At 46.3% G+C, this 14,503-nt stretch overlaps 7 non-coding genes across 7 annotated transcripts; all 7 read right to left on the reverse strand.

Annotated features, from left to right (window-relative positions):
* Nucleotides 1–624: 624 nt before the first annotated feature.
* LOC130306004 (U2 spliceosomal RNA) lies at nt 625–815 on the reverse strand. Its single transcript, XR_008855406.1, has one exon. It is a non-coding gene; the product is annotated as a U2 spliceosomal RNA (small nuclear RNA).
* Nucleotides 816–2,902: 2,087 nt separating this feature from the next.
* Nucleotides 2,903–3,093, reverse strand: LOC130306005 (U2 spliceosomal RNA). The gene has a single exon (XR_008855407.1). It is a non-coding gene; the product is annotated as a U2 spliceosomal RNA (small nuclear RNA).
* A 2,076-nt stretch (nt 3,094–5,169) lies between these two features.
* LOC130306006 (U2 spliceosomal RNA) lies at nt 5,170–5,360 on the reverse strand. The gene has a single exon (XR_008855408.1). It is a non-coding gene; the product is annotated as a U2 spliceosomal RNA (small nuclear RNA).
* Nucleotides 5,361–7,461: 2,101 nt separating this feature from the next.
* Nucleotides 7,462–7,652, reverse strand: LOC130306007 (U2 spliceosomal RNA). The gene has a single exon (XR_008855409.1). It is a non-coding gene; the product is annotated as a U2 spliceosomal RNA (small nuclear RNA).
* Nucleotides 7,653–9,743: 2,091 nt separating this feature from the next.
* On the reverse strand, nt 9,744–9,934 carry LOC130306008 (U2 spliceosomal RNA). The gene has a single exon (XR_008855410.1). It is a non-coding gene; the product is annotated as a U2 spliceosomal RNA (small nuclear RNA).
* Nucleotides 9,935–12,026: 2,092 nt separating this feature from the next.
* Nucleotides 12,027–12,217, reverse strand: LOC130306009 (U2 spliceosomal RNA). Its single transcript, XR_008855411.1, has one exon. It is a non-coding gene; the product is annotated as a U2 spliceosomal RNA (small nuclear RNA).
* Nucleotides 12,218–14,312: 2,095 nt separating this feature from the next.
* LOC130306010 (U2 spliceosomal RNA) lies at nt 14,313–14,503 on the reverse strand. The gene has a single exon (XR_008855412.1). It is a non-coding gene; the product is annotated as a U2 spliceosomal RNA (small nuclear RNA).

Raw genomic sequence — 14,503 nt, forward strand, 5'->3', positions numbered from 1 at the left:
TATATTGATGCGGGACATAGACAGCCAGCTGATGACCAATCCATTAGTGCAATGGATGGCTGGAAGCATTTGTCTTTGCCTTTGCAATACCACAGAAGCAATGCATGGTCAATGTACAGCAATGACACACCTGTGTGAACAGCCAGGAGACCCCCCCCCCCATGTTATGTTACATAGTTACATAGTTAGTACGGTCGAAAAAAGACATATGTCCATCACGTTCAACCAGGGAATTAAGGGGTAGGGGTGTGGCGCGATATTGGGGAAGGGATGAGATTTTATATTTCTTCATAAGCATTAATCTTATTTTGTCAATTAGGAACATTCAGCACCCACCCGCTATCAAGGCAGCTGCCTATCATGTCATGCCCTACCTGCACAGGTGTGCTGGCTACTCAAATGATCCAATTAAGGAGGCCATTTAGTCAGCAGCAGCAGAAGTCCTGTGCCTGGACGCTCCAACAGGGGCCAGACACAAGCAGAAGCAGAAGCAGCAGAAGCAGCAGCAGCACCACCTTTTGTTTTTTGGCTGCAGCAGCAGCAAGGCCCACAGGGCTGGCTAGCTGGCTAGCCAGCAAGCAGGTAGCAATGAAAGTAGGAATCTTTCTTTTTAACCCTGTAAGGGGGTGGTGCACTGTACCCGAAGATACTGCCATATCGGGTCAATGCATAGGGCGACGGAAGCAAGCTTCGAAATCGGCCCCCGTTCTCAAAAATCCATTTAATATATGGTCCCCAGATAGGGGACGTATCAGATATTAAACTGATAAGAACAGATACTACACTTGATCTTAGCCAAAAGGCCGAGAAGCGATAACCGTGAAAGGGGCGGGCCCAACAAGGTCCCCTTCATGGGCACTATCACTGCTTGCTGTCAGGGAGGCTGCCAGACAATTTTCCATGCACACTCTGGGCTGGGGGGCAGTCAACCACCAGTACACACAGCAGAACCTAAACCCATACCATTATTGCTAAGCAGCAAGACAGGGGCCCATTGCACTCCCACGGGGCCTTTTTAAATGCAATCCATAACCCGGATTTGCCAGGAACCCTTCTTACTCCTCCTACTTGCATGTGACACTGGGCTTAGGATCTGCATAGGAAACACACACACAAGCACACACCTACCTTTGTTGCCTGCAGATGCCTCCTTGGCTGTCCCCAAACGGTATCAAACCAACACCCACGGGAAGCTGTAAGCATAGAGGACATGCCTGCACCCCATTGGACTTACCTGTGTGGGTTAAATCCGGGTTATTTGACAACCTATGGCGGTGATGGTTCTGCTCAGGCAGAGCAGTGCTGATGCTCCTCATAAAGCTGTCGCTGCTGTGAAGGTTCTAGGTGACATCACAAATCCCTTTGGTTACATACACAACAAAGCTGGGTTGTTGTTGTTTACACTCTGCAAGGCCTGTGGAAGTGAGTGACATCATAGCACTGTAGTTCTGAGGGTTCAAGATGGATGCAACAATCTCCTGTTGCTTCTATGAAGGCCGTAATAGACGACATCACCAAACAGCTCCATAGTCACATACACAGCAAAGGAGAGATGTTGTTTACACCTAGTGATGTCAGTGGTATTGAGTGACATCACAGCACAGTGCTAAGGCTCCTGGGCCTGGACACAGCAGCGGCTGCAATATCTCAACGGAGAATACGTTTATATCTATGTGTGTGTGTGCGCATATATATATATATATATATATATATATATATATATATATATATATATTCTCCGCCGAAATCACTTTTAAACCCATTTCCACCTTTTTTTCCCTTCTCTTCCTCTTACTTTTTTTTCACGTTTTTTTACGTTTTTCTCCTTTTCGCCTCTTTTCTGGGCGTATTATTCTTCTTTTTCTTCTTTTTTTTCGTCTAATGCATACCCCATCAGTGCAGCAATGCTTATTCAATACCGCCAGCAGATGGAGACACTGGGGGATAATTTTCTAAGGATTTATACTGATTTTTCCTGTCTGAATTTGTCGCACAGAAAGTTGCAGGCCAAATATGTGTGACATTTCTGCGACTTTAGCTTCTAGAGCATTTTTACAACATTATACATAGGTGCTGAATACATAAAAAGCGACTGTTCAGCGACAGACAAGTCGCATCGGCTGAAAGTAGGCCAGAATGTCAGTCCATGTTGGAGCAGGTTTAGATACAGTCTAAAGCATAGATCTCAAAGTCTGTGCACAGAATTTAGCAAGGGCCTCGCACCTTCTGATGCATCAGGTAGGTGCACAATAGCATAGCCTAACCCTCTGTACTTTGGTCTATATTGATGCGGGACATAGACAGCCAGCTGATGACCAATCCATTAGTGCAATGGATGGCTGGAAGCATTTGTCTTTGCCTTTGCAATACCACAGAAGCAATGCATGGTCAATGTACAGCAATGACACACCTGTGTGAACAGCCAGGAGACCCCCCCCCATGTTATGTTACATAGTTACATAGTTAGTACGGTCGAAAAAAGACATATGTCCATCACGTTCAACCAGGGAATTAAGGGGTAGGGGTGTGGCGCGATATTGGGGAAGGGATGAGATTTTATATTTCTTCATAAGCATTAATCTTATTTTGTCAATTAGGAACATTCAGCACCCACCCGCTATCAAGGCAGCTGCCTATCATGTCATGCCCTACCTGCACAGGTGTGCTGGCTACTCAAATGATCCAATTAAGGAGGCCATTTAGTCAGCAGCAGCAGAAGTCCTGTGCCTGGACGCTCCAACAGGGGCCAGACACAAGCAGAAGCAGAAGCAGCAGAAGCAGCAGCAGCACCACCTTTTGTTTTTTGGCTGCAGCAGCAGCAAGGCCCACAGGGCTGGCTAGCTGGCTAGCCAGCAAGCAGGTAGCAATGAAAGTAGGAATCTTTCTTTTTAACCCTGTAAGGGGGTGGTGCACTGTACCCGAAGATACTGCCATATCGGGTCAATGCATAGGGCGACGGAAGCAAGCTTCGAAATCGGCCCCCGTTCTCAAAAATCCATTTAATATATGGTCCCCAGATAGGGGACGTATCAGATATTAAACTGATAAGAACAGATACTACACTTGATCTTAGCCAAAAGGCCGAGAAGCGATAACCGTGAAAGGGGCGGGCCCAACAAGGTCCCCTTCATGGGCACTATCACTGCTTGCTGTCAGGGAGGCTGCCAGACAATTTTCCATGCACACTCTGGGCTGGGGGGCAGTCAACCACCAGTACACACAGCAGAACCTAAACCCATACCATTATTGCTAAGCAGCAAGACAGGGGCCCATTGCACTCCCACGGGGCCTTTTTAAATGCAATCCATAACCCGGATTTGCCAGGAACCCTTCTTACTCCTCCTACTTGCATGTGACACTGGGCTTAGGATCTGCATAGGAAACACACACACAAGCACACACCTACCTTTGTTGCCTGCAGATGCCTCCTTGGCTGTCCCCAAACGGTATCAAACCAACACCCACGGGAAGCTGTAAGCATAGAGGACATGCCTGCACCCCATTGGACTTACCTGTGTGGGTTAAATCCGGGTTATTTGACAACCTATGGCGGTGATGGTTCTGCTCAGGCAGAGCAGTGCTGATGCTCCTCATAAAGCTGTCGCTGCTGTGAAGGTTCTAGGTGACATCACAAATCCCTTTGGTTACATACACAACAAAGCTGGGTTGTTGTTGTTTACACTCTGCAAGGCCTGTGGAAGTGAGTGACATCATAGCACTGTAGTTCTGAGGGTTCAAGATGGATGCAACAATCTCCTGTTGCTTCTATGAAGGCCGTAATAGACGACATCACCAAACAGCTCCATAGTCACATACACAGCAAAGGAGAGATGTTGTTTACACCTAGTGATGTCAGTGGTATTGAGTGACATCACAGCACAGTGCTAAGGCTCCTGGGCCTGGACACAGCAGCGGCTGCAATATCTCAACGGAGAATACGTTTATATCTATGTGTGTGTGTGCGCATATATATATATATATGTATATATATATATATTTCTCCGCCGAAATCACTTTTAAACCCATTTCCACCTTTTTTTCCCTTCTCTTCCTCTTACTTTTTTTTCACGTTTTTTTACGTTTTTCTCCTTTTCGCCTCTTTTCTGGGCGTATTATTCTTCTTTTTCTTCTTTTTTTTCGTCTAATGCATACCCCATCAGTGCAGCAATGCTTATTCAATACCGCCAGCAGATGGAGACACTGGGGGATAATTTTCTAAGGATTTATACTGATTTTTCCTGTCTGAATTTGTCGCACAGAAAGTTGCAGGCCAAATATGTGTGACATTTCTGCGACTTTAGCTTCTAGAGCATTTTTACAACATTATACATAGGTGCTGAATACATAAAAAGCGACTGTTCAGCGACAGACAAGTCGCATCGGCTGAAAGTAGGCCAGAATGTCAGTCCATGTTGGAGCAGGTTTAGATACAGTCTAAAGCATAGATCTCAAAGTCTGTGCACAGAATTTAGCAAGGGCCTCGCACCTTCTGATGCATCAGGTAGGTGCACAATAGCATAGCCTAACCCTCTGTACTTTGGTCTATATTGATGCGGGACATAGACAGCCAGCTGATGACCAATCCATTAGTGCAATGGATGGCTGGAAGCATTTGTCTTTGCCTTTGCAATACCACAGAAGCAATGCATGGTCAATGTACAGCAATGACACACCTGTGTGAACAGCCAGGAGACCCCCCCCCCCCCATGTTATGTTACATAGTTACATAGTTAGTACGGTCGAAAAAAGACATATGTCCATCACGTTCAACCAGGGAATTAAGGGGTAGGGGTGTGGCGCGATATTGGGGAAGGGATGAGATTTTATATTTCTTCATAAGCATTAATCTTATTTTGTCAATTAGGAACATTCAGCACCCACCCGCTATCAAGGCAGCTGCCTATCATGTCATGCCCTACCTGCACAGGTGTGCTGGCTACTCAAATGATCCAATTAAGGAGGCCATTTAGTCAGCAGCAGCAGAAGTCCTGTGCCTGGACGCTCCAACAGGGGCCAGACACAAGCAGAAGCAGAAGCAGCAGAAGCAGCAGCAGCACCACCTTTTGTTTTTTGGCTGCAGCAGCAGCAAGGCCCACAGGGCTGGCTAGCTGGCTAGCCAGCAAGCAGGTAGCAATGAAAGTAGGAATCTTTCTTTTTAACCCTGTAAGGGGGTGGTGCACTGTACCCGAAGATACTGCCATATCGGGTCAATGCATAGGGCGACGGAAGCAAGCTTCGAAATCGGCCCCCGTTCTCAAAAATCCATTTAATATATGGTCCCCAGATAGGGGACGTATCAGATATTAAACTGATAAGAACAGATACTACACTTGATCTTAGCCAAAAGGCCGAGAAGCGATAACCGTGAAAGGGGCGGGCCCAACAAGGTCCCCTTCATGGGCACTATCACTGCTTGCTGTCAGGGAGGCTGCCAGACAATTTTCCATGCACACTCTGGGCTGGGGGGCAGTCAACCACCAGTACACACAGCAGAACCTAAACCCATACCATTATTGCTAAGCAGCAAGACAGGGGCCCATTGCACTCCCACGGGGCCTTTTTAAATGCAATCCATAACCCGGATTTGCCAGGAACCCTTCTTACTCCTCCTACTTGCATGTGACACTGGGCTTAGGATCTGCATAGGAAACACACACACAAGCACACACCTACCTTTGTTGCCTGCAGATGCCTCCTTGGCTGTCCCCAAACGGTATCAAACCAACACCCACGGGAAGCTGTAAGCATAGAGGACATGCCTGCACCCCATTGGACTTACCTGTGTGGGTTAAATCCGGGTTATTTGACAACCTATGGCGGTGATGGTTCTGCTCAGGCAGAGCAGTGCTGATGCTCCTCATAAAGCTGTCGCTGCTGTGAAGGTTCTAGGTGACATCACAAATCCCTTTGGTTACATACACAACAAAGCTGGGTTGTTGTTGTTTACACTCTGCAAGGCCTGTGGAAGTGAGTGACATCATAGCACTGTAGTTCTGAGGGTTCAAGATGGATGCAACAATCTCCTGTTGCTTCTATGAAGGCCGTAATAGACGACATCACCAAACAGCTCCATAGTCACATACACAGCAAAGGAGAGATGTTGTTTACACCTAGTGATGTCAGTGGTATTGAGTGACATCACAGCACAGTGCTAAGGCTCCTGGGCCTGGACACAGCAGCGGCTGCAATATCTCAACGGAGAATACGTTTATATCTATGTGTGTGTGTGCGCATATATATATATATATATATATATATATATATATATATATATATATTTCTCCGCCGAAATCACTTTTAAACCCATTTCCACCTTTTTTTCCCTTCTCTTCCTCTTACTTTTTTTTCACGTTTTTTTACGTTTTTCTCCTTTTCGCCTCTTTTCTGGGCGTATTATTCTTCTTTTTCTTCTTTTTTTTCGTCTAATGCATACCCCATCAGTGCAGCAATGCTTATTCAATACCGCCAGCAGATGGAGACACTGGGGGATAATTTTCTAAGGATTTATACTGATTTTTCCTGTCTGAATTTGTCGCACAGAAAGTTGCAGGCCAAATATGTGTGACATTTCTGCGACTTTAGCTTCTAGAGCATTTTTACAACATTATACATAGGTGCTGAATACATAAAAAGCGACTGTTCAGCGACAGACAAGTCGCATCGGCTGAAAGTAGGCCAGAATGTCAGTCCATGTTGGAGCAGGTTTAGATACAGTCTAAAGCATAGATCTCAAAGTCTGTGCACAGAATTTAGCAAGGGCCTCGCACCTTCTGATGCATCAGGTAGGTGCACAATAGCATAGCCTAACCCTCTGTACTTTGGTCTATATTGATGCGGGACATAGACAGCCAGCTGATGACCAATCCATTAGTGCAATGGATGGCTGGAAGCATTTGTCTTTGCCTTTGCAATACCACAGAAGCAATGCATGGTCAATGTACAGCAATGACACACCTGTGTGAACAGCCAGGAGACCCCCCCCCCCCCCCATGTTATGTTACATAGTTACATAGTTAGTACGGTCGAAAAAAGACATATGTCCATCACGTTCAACCAGGGAATTAAGGGGTAGGGGTGTGGCGCGATATTGGGGAAGGGATGAGATTTTATATTTCTTCATAAGCATTAATCTTATTTTGTCAATTAGGAACATTCAGCACCCACCCGCTATCAAGGCAGCTGCCTATCATGTCATGCCCTACCTGCACAGGTGTGCTGGCTACTCAAATGATCCAATTAAGGAGGCCATTTAGTCAGCAGCAGCAGAAGTCCTGTGCCTGGACGCTCCAACAGGGGCCAGACACAAGCAGAAGCAGAAGCAGCAGAAGCAGCAGAAGCAGCAGCAGCACCACCTTTTGTTTTTTGGCTGCAGCAGCAGCAAGGCCCACAGGGCTGGCTAGCTGGCTAGCCAGCAAGCAGGTAGCAATGAAAGTAGGAATCTTTCTTTTTAACCCTGTAAGGGGGTGGTGCACTGTACCCGAAGATACTGCCATATCGGGTCAATGCATAGGGCGACGGAAGCAAGCTTCGAAATCGGCCCCCGTTCTCAAAAATCCATTTAATATATGGTCCCCAGATAGGGGACGTATCAGATATTAAACTGATAAGAACAGATACTACACTTGATCTTAGCCAAAAGGCCGAGAAGCGATAACCGTGAAAGGGGCGGGCCCAACAAGGTCCCCTTCATGGGCACTATCACTGCTTGCTGTCAGGGAGGCTGCCAGACAATTTTCCATGCACACTCTGGGCTGGGGGGCAGTCAACCACCAGTACACACAGCAGAACCTAAACCCATACCATTATTGCTAAGCAGCAAGACAGGGGCCCATTGCACTCCCACGGGGCCTTTTTAAATGCAATCCATAACCCGGATTTGCCAGGAACCCTTCTTACTCCTCCTACTTGCATGTGACACTGGGCTTAGGATCTGCATAGGAAACACACACACAAGCACACACCTACCTTTGTTGCCTGCAGATGCCTCCTTGGCTGTCCCCAAACGGTATCAAACCAACACCCACGGGAAGCTGTAAGCATAGAGGACATGCCTGCACCCCATTGGACTTACCTGTGTGGGTTAAATCCGGGTTATTTGACAACCTATGGCGGTGATGGTTCTGCTCAGGCAGAGCAGTGCTGATGCTCCTCATAAAGCTGTCGCTGCTGTGAAGGTTCTAGGTGACATCACAAATCCCTTTGGTTACATACACAACAAAGCTGGGTTGTTGTTGTTTACACTCTGCAAGGCCTGTGGAAGTGAGTGACATCATAGCACTGTAGTTCTGAGGGTTCAAGATGGATGCAACAATCTCCTGTTGCTTCTATGAAGGCCGTAATAGACGACATCACCAAACAGCTCCATAGTCACATACACAGCAAAGGAGAGATGTTGTTTACACCTAGTGATGTCAGTGGTATTGAGTGACATCACAGCACAGTGCTAAGGCTCCTGGGCCTGGACACAGCAGCGGCTGCAATATCTCAACGGAGAATACGTTTATATCTATGTGTGTGTGTGCGCATATATATATATATATATATATATATATATATATATATATATCTCCGCCGAAATCACTTTTAAACCCATTTCCACCTTTTTTTCCCTTCTCTTCCTCTTACTTTTTTTTCACGTCACGTTTTTTTACGTTTTTCTCCTTTTCGCCTCTTTTCTGGGCGTATTATTCTTCTTTTTCTTCTTTTTTTTCGTCTAATGCATACCCCATCAGTGCAGCAATGCTTATTCAATACCGCCAGCAGATGGAGACACTGGGGGATAATTTTCTAAGGATTTATACTGATTTTTCCTGTCTGAATTTGTCGCACAGAAAGTTGCAGGCCAAATATGTGTGACATTTCTGCGACTTTAGCTTCTAGAGCATTTTTACAACATTATACATAGGTGCTGAATACATAAAAAGCGACTGTTCAGCGACAGACAAGTCGCATCGGCTGAAAGTAGGCCAGAATGTCAGTCCATGTTGGAGCAGGTTTAGATACAGTCTAAAGCATAGATCTCAAAGTCTGTGCACAGAATTTAGCAAGGGCCTCGCACCTTCTGATGCATCAGGTAGGTGCACAATAGCATAGCCTAACCCTCTGTACTTTGGTCTATATTGATGCGGGACATAGACAGCCAGCTGATGACCAATCCATTAGTGCAATGGATGGCTGGAAGCATTTGTCTTTGCCTTTGCAATACCACAGAAGCAATGCATGGTCAATGTACAGCAATGACACACCTGTGTGAACAGCCAGGAGACCCCCCCCCCCCCCCATGTTATGTTACATAGTTACATAGTTAGTACGGTCGAAAAAAGACATATGTCCATCACGTTCAACCAGGGAATTAAGGGGTAGGGGTGTGGCGCGATATTGGGGAAGGGATGAGATTTTATATTTCTTCATAAGCATTAATCTTATTTTGTCAATTAGGAACATTCAGCACCCACCCGCTATCAAGGCAGCTGCCTATCATGTCATGCCCTACCTGCACAGGTGTGCTGGCTACTCAAATGATCCAATTAAGGAGGCCATTTAGTCAGCAGCAGCAGAAGTCCTGTGCCTGGACGCTCCAACAGGGGCCAGACACAAGCAGAAGCAGAAGCAGCAGAAGCAGCAGCAGCACCACCTTTTGTTTTTTGGCTGCAGCAGCAGCAAGGCCCACAGGGCTGGCTAGCTGGCTAGCCAGCAAGCAGGTAGCAATGAAAGTAGGAATCTTTCTTTTTAACCCTGTAAGGGGGTGGTGCACTGTACCCGAAGATACTGCCATATCGGGTCAATGCATAGGGCGACGGAAGCAAGCTTCGAAATCGGCCCCCGTTCTCAAAAATCCATTTAATATATGGTCCCCAGATAGGGGACGTATCAGATATTAAACTGATAAGAACAGATACTACACTTGATCTTAGCCAAAAGGCCGAGAAGCGATAACCGTGAAAGGGGCGGGCCCAACAAGGTCCCCTTCATGGGCACTATCACTGCTTGCTGTCAGGGAGGCTGCCAGACAATTTTCCATGCACACTCTGGGCTGGGGGGCAGTCAACCACCAGTACACACAGCAGAACCTAAACCCATACCATTATTGCTAAGCAGCAAGACAGGGGCCCATTGCACTCCCACGGGGCCTTTTTAAATGCAATCCATAACCCGGATTTGCCAGGAACCCTTCTTACTCCTCCTACTTGCATGTGACACTGGGCTTAGGATCTGCATAGGAAACACACACACAAGCACACACCTACCTTTGTTGCCTGCAGATGCCTCCTTGGCTGTCCCCAAACGGTATCAAACCAACACCCACGGGAAGCTGTAAGCATAGAGGACATGCCTGCACCCCATTGGACTTACCTGTGTGGGTTAAATCCGGGTTATTTGACAACCTATGGCGGTGATGGTTCTGCTCAGGCAGAGCAGTGCTGATGCTCCTCATAAAGCTGTCGCTGCTGTGAAGGTTCTAGGTGACATCACAAATCCCTTTGGTTACATACACAACAAAGCTGGGTTGTTGTTGTTTACACTCTGCAAGGCCTGTGGAAGTGAGTGACATCATAGCACTGTAGTTCTGAGGGTTCAAGATGGATGCAACAATCTCCTGTTGCTTCTATGAAGGCCGTAATAGACGACATCACCAAACAGCTCCATAGTCACATACACAGCAAAGGAGAGATGTTGTTTACACCTAGTGATGTCAGTGGTATTGAGTGACATCACAGCACAGTGCTAAGGCTCCTGGGCCTGGACACAGCAGCGGCTGCAATATCTCAACGGAGAATACGTTTATATCTATGTGTGTGTGTGCGCATATATATATATATATATATATATATATATATATATATATATATATATTCTCCGCCGAAATCACTTTTAAACCCATTTCCACCTTTTTTTCCCTTCTCTTCCTCTTACTTTTTTTTCACGTTTTTTTACGTTTTTCTCCTTTTCGCCTCTTTTCTGGGCGTATTATTCTTCTTTTTCTTCTTTTTTTTCGTCTAATGCATACCCCATCAGTGCAGCAATGCTTATTCAATACCGCCAGCAGATGGAGACACTGGGGGATAATTTTCTAAGGATTTATACTGATTTTTCCTGTCTGAATTTGTCGCACAGAAAGTTGCAGGCCAAATATGTGTGACATTTCTGCGACTTTAGCTTCTAGAGCATTTTTACAACATTATACATAGGTGCTGAATACATAAAAAGCGACTGTTCAGCGACAGACAAGTCGCATCGGCTGAAAGTAGGCCAGAATGTCAGTCCATGTTGGAGCAGGTTTAGATACAGTCTAAAGCATAGATCTCAAAGTCTGTGCACAGAATTTAGCAAGGGCCTCGCACCTTCTGATGCATCAGGTAGGTGCACAATAGCATAGCCTAACCCTCTGTACTTTGGTCTATATTGATGCGGGACATAGACAGCCAGCTGATGACCAATCCATTAGTGCAATGGATGGCTGGAAGCATTTGTCTTTGCCTTTGCAATACCACAGAAGCAATGCATGGTCAATGTACAGCAATGACACACCTGTGTGAACAGCCAGGAGACCCCCCCCCCCCCCATGTTATGTTACATAGTTACATAGTTAGTACGGTCGAAAAAAGACATATGTCCATCACGTTCAACCAGGGAATTAAGGGGTAGGGGTGTGGCGCGATATTGGGGAAGGGATGAGATTTTATATTTCTTCATAAGCATTAATCTTATTTTGTCAATTAGGAACATTCAGCACCCACCCGCTATCAAGGCAGCTGCCTATCATGTCATGCCCTACCTGCACAGGTGTGCTGGCTACTCAAATGATCCAATTAAGGAGGCCATTTAGTCAGCAGCAGCAGAAGTCCTGTGCCTGGACGCTCCAACAGGGGCCAGACACAAGCAGAAGCAGAAGCAGCAGAAGCAGCAGCAGCACCACCTTTTGTTTTTTGGCTGCAGCAGCAGCAAGGCCCACAGGGCTGGCTAGCTGGCTAGCCAGCAAGCAGGTAGCAATGAAAGTAGGAATCTTTCTTTTTAACCCTGTAAGGGGGTGGTGCACTGTACCCGAAGATACTGCCATATCGGGTCAATGCATAGGGCGACGGAAGCAAGCTTCGAAATCGGCCCCCGTTCTCAAAAATCCATTTAATATATGGTCCCCAGATAGGGGACGTATCAGATATTAAACTGATAAGAACAGATACTACACTTGATCTTAGCCAAAAGGCCGAGAAGCGATAACCGTGAAAGGGGCGGGCCCAACAAGGTCCCCTTCATGGGCACTATCACTGCTTGCTGTCAGGGAGGCTGCCAGACAATTTTCCATGCACACTCTGGGCTGGGGGGCAGTCAACCACCAGTACACACAGCAGAACCTAAACCCATACCATTATTGCTAAGCAGCAAGACAGGGGCCCATTGCACTCCCACGGGGCCTTTTTAAATGCAATCCATAACCCGGATTTGCCAGGAACCCTTCTTACTCCTCCTACTTGCATGTGACACTGGGCTTAGGATCTGCATAGGAAACACACACACAAGCACACACCTACCTTTGTTGCCTGCAGATGCCTCCTTGGCTGTCCCCAAACGGTATCAAACCAACACCCACGGGAAGCTGTAAGCATAGAGGACATGCCTGCACCCCATTGGACTTACCTGTGTGGGTTAAATCCGGGTTATTTGACAACCTATGGCGGTGATGGTTCTGCTCAGGCAGAGCAGTGCTGATGCTCCTCATAAAGCTGTCGCTGCTGTGAAGGTTCTAGGTGACATCACAAATCCCTTTGGTTACATACACAACAAAGCTGGGTTGTTGTTGTTTACACTCTGCAAGGCCTGTGGAAGTGAGTGACATCATAGCACTGTAGTTCTGAGGGTTCAAGATGGATGCAACAATCTCCTGTTGCTTCTATGAAGGCCGTAATAGACGACATCACCAAACAGCTCCATAGTCACATACACAGCAAAGGAGAGATGTTGTTTACACCTAGTGATGTCAGTGGTATTGAGTGACATCACAGCACAGTGCTAAGGCTCCTGGGCCTGGACACAGCAGCGGCTGCAATATCTCAACGGAGAATACGTTTATATCTATGTGTGTGTGTGCGCATATATATATATATATATATATATATATATATATATATATATATATATTTCTCCGCCGAAATCACTTTTAAACCCATTTCCACCTTTTTTTCCCTTCTCTTCCTCTTACTTTTTTTTCACGTTTTTTTACGTTTTTCTCCTTTTCGCCTCTTTTCTGGGCGTATTATTCTTCTTTTTCTTCTTTTTTTTCGTCTAATGCATACCCCATCAGTGCAGCAATGCTTATTCAATACCGCCAGCAGATGGAGACACTGGGGGATAATTTTCTAAGGATTTATACTGATTTTTCCTGTCTGAATTTGTCGCACAGAAAGTTGCAGGCCAAATATGTGTGACATTTCTGCGACTTTAGCTTCTAGAGCATTTTTACAACATTATACATAGGTGCTGAATACATAAAAAGCGACTGTTCAGCGACAGACAAGTCGCATCGGCTGAAAGTAGGCCAGAATGTCAGTCCATGTTGGAGCAGGTTTAGATACAGTCTAAAGCATAGATCTCAAAGTCTGTGCACAGAATTTAGCAAGGGCCTCGCACCTTCTGATGCATCAGGTAGGTGCACAATAGCATAGCCTAACCCTCTGTACTTTGGTCTATATTGATGCGGGACATAGACAGCCAGCTGATGACCAATCCATTAGTGCAATGGATGGCTGGAAGCATTTGTCTTTGCCTTTGCAATACCACAGAAGCAATGCATGGTCAATGTACAGCAATGACACACCTGTGTGAACAGCCAGGAGACCCCCCCCCCCCCATGTTATGTTACATAGTTACATAGTTAGTACGGTCGAAAAAAGACATATGTCCATCACGTTCAACCAGGGAATTAAGGGGTAGGGGTGTGGCGCGATATTGGGGAAGGGATGAGATTTTATATTTCTTCATAAGCATTAATCTTATTTTGTCAATTAGGAACATTCAGCACCCACCCGCTATCAAGGCAGCTGCCTATCATGTCATGCCCTACCTGCACAGGTGTGCTGGCTACTCAAATGATCCAATTAAGGAGGCCATTTAGTCAGCAGCAGCAGAAGTCCTGTGCCTGGACGCTCCAACAGGGGCCAGACACAAGCAGAAGCAGAAGCAGCAGAAGCAGCAGCAGCAGCACCACCTTTTGTTTTTTGGCTGCAGCAGCAGCAAGGCCCACAGGGCTGGCTAGCTGGCTAGCCAGCAAGCAGGTAGCAATGAAAGTAGGAATCTTTCTTTTTAACCCTGTAAGGGGGTGGTGCACTGTACCCGAAGATACTGCCATATCGGGTCAATGCATAGGGCGACGGAAGCAAGCTTCGAAATCGGCCCCCGTTCTCAAAAATCCATTTAATATATGGTCCCCAGATAGGGGACGTATCAGATATTAAACTGATAAGAACAGATACTACACTTGATCTTAGCCAAAAGGCCGAGAAGCGAT

This window comes from Hyla sarda, unplaced genomic scaffold (genome assembly GCF_029499605.1).
Source record: "Hyla sarda isolate aHylSar1 unplaced genomic scaffold, aHylSar1.hap1 scaffold_1351, whole genome shotgun sequence".
Lineage (NCBI taxonomy): Eukaryota > Metazoa > Chordata > Amphibia > Anura > Hylidae > Hyla > Hyla sarda.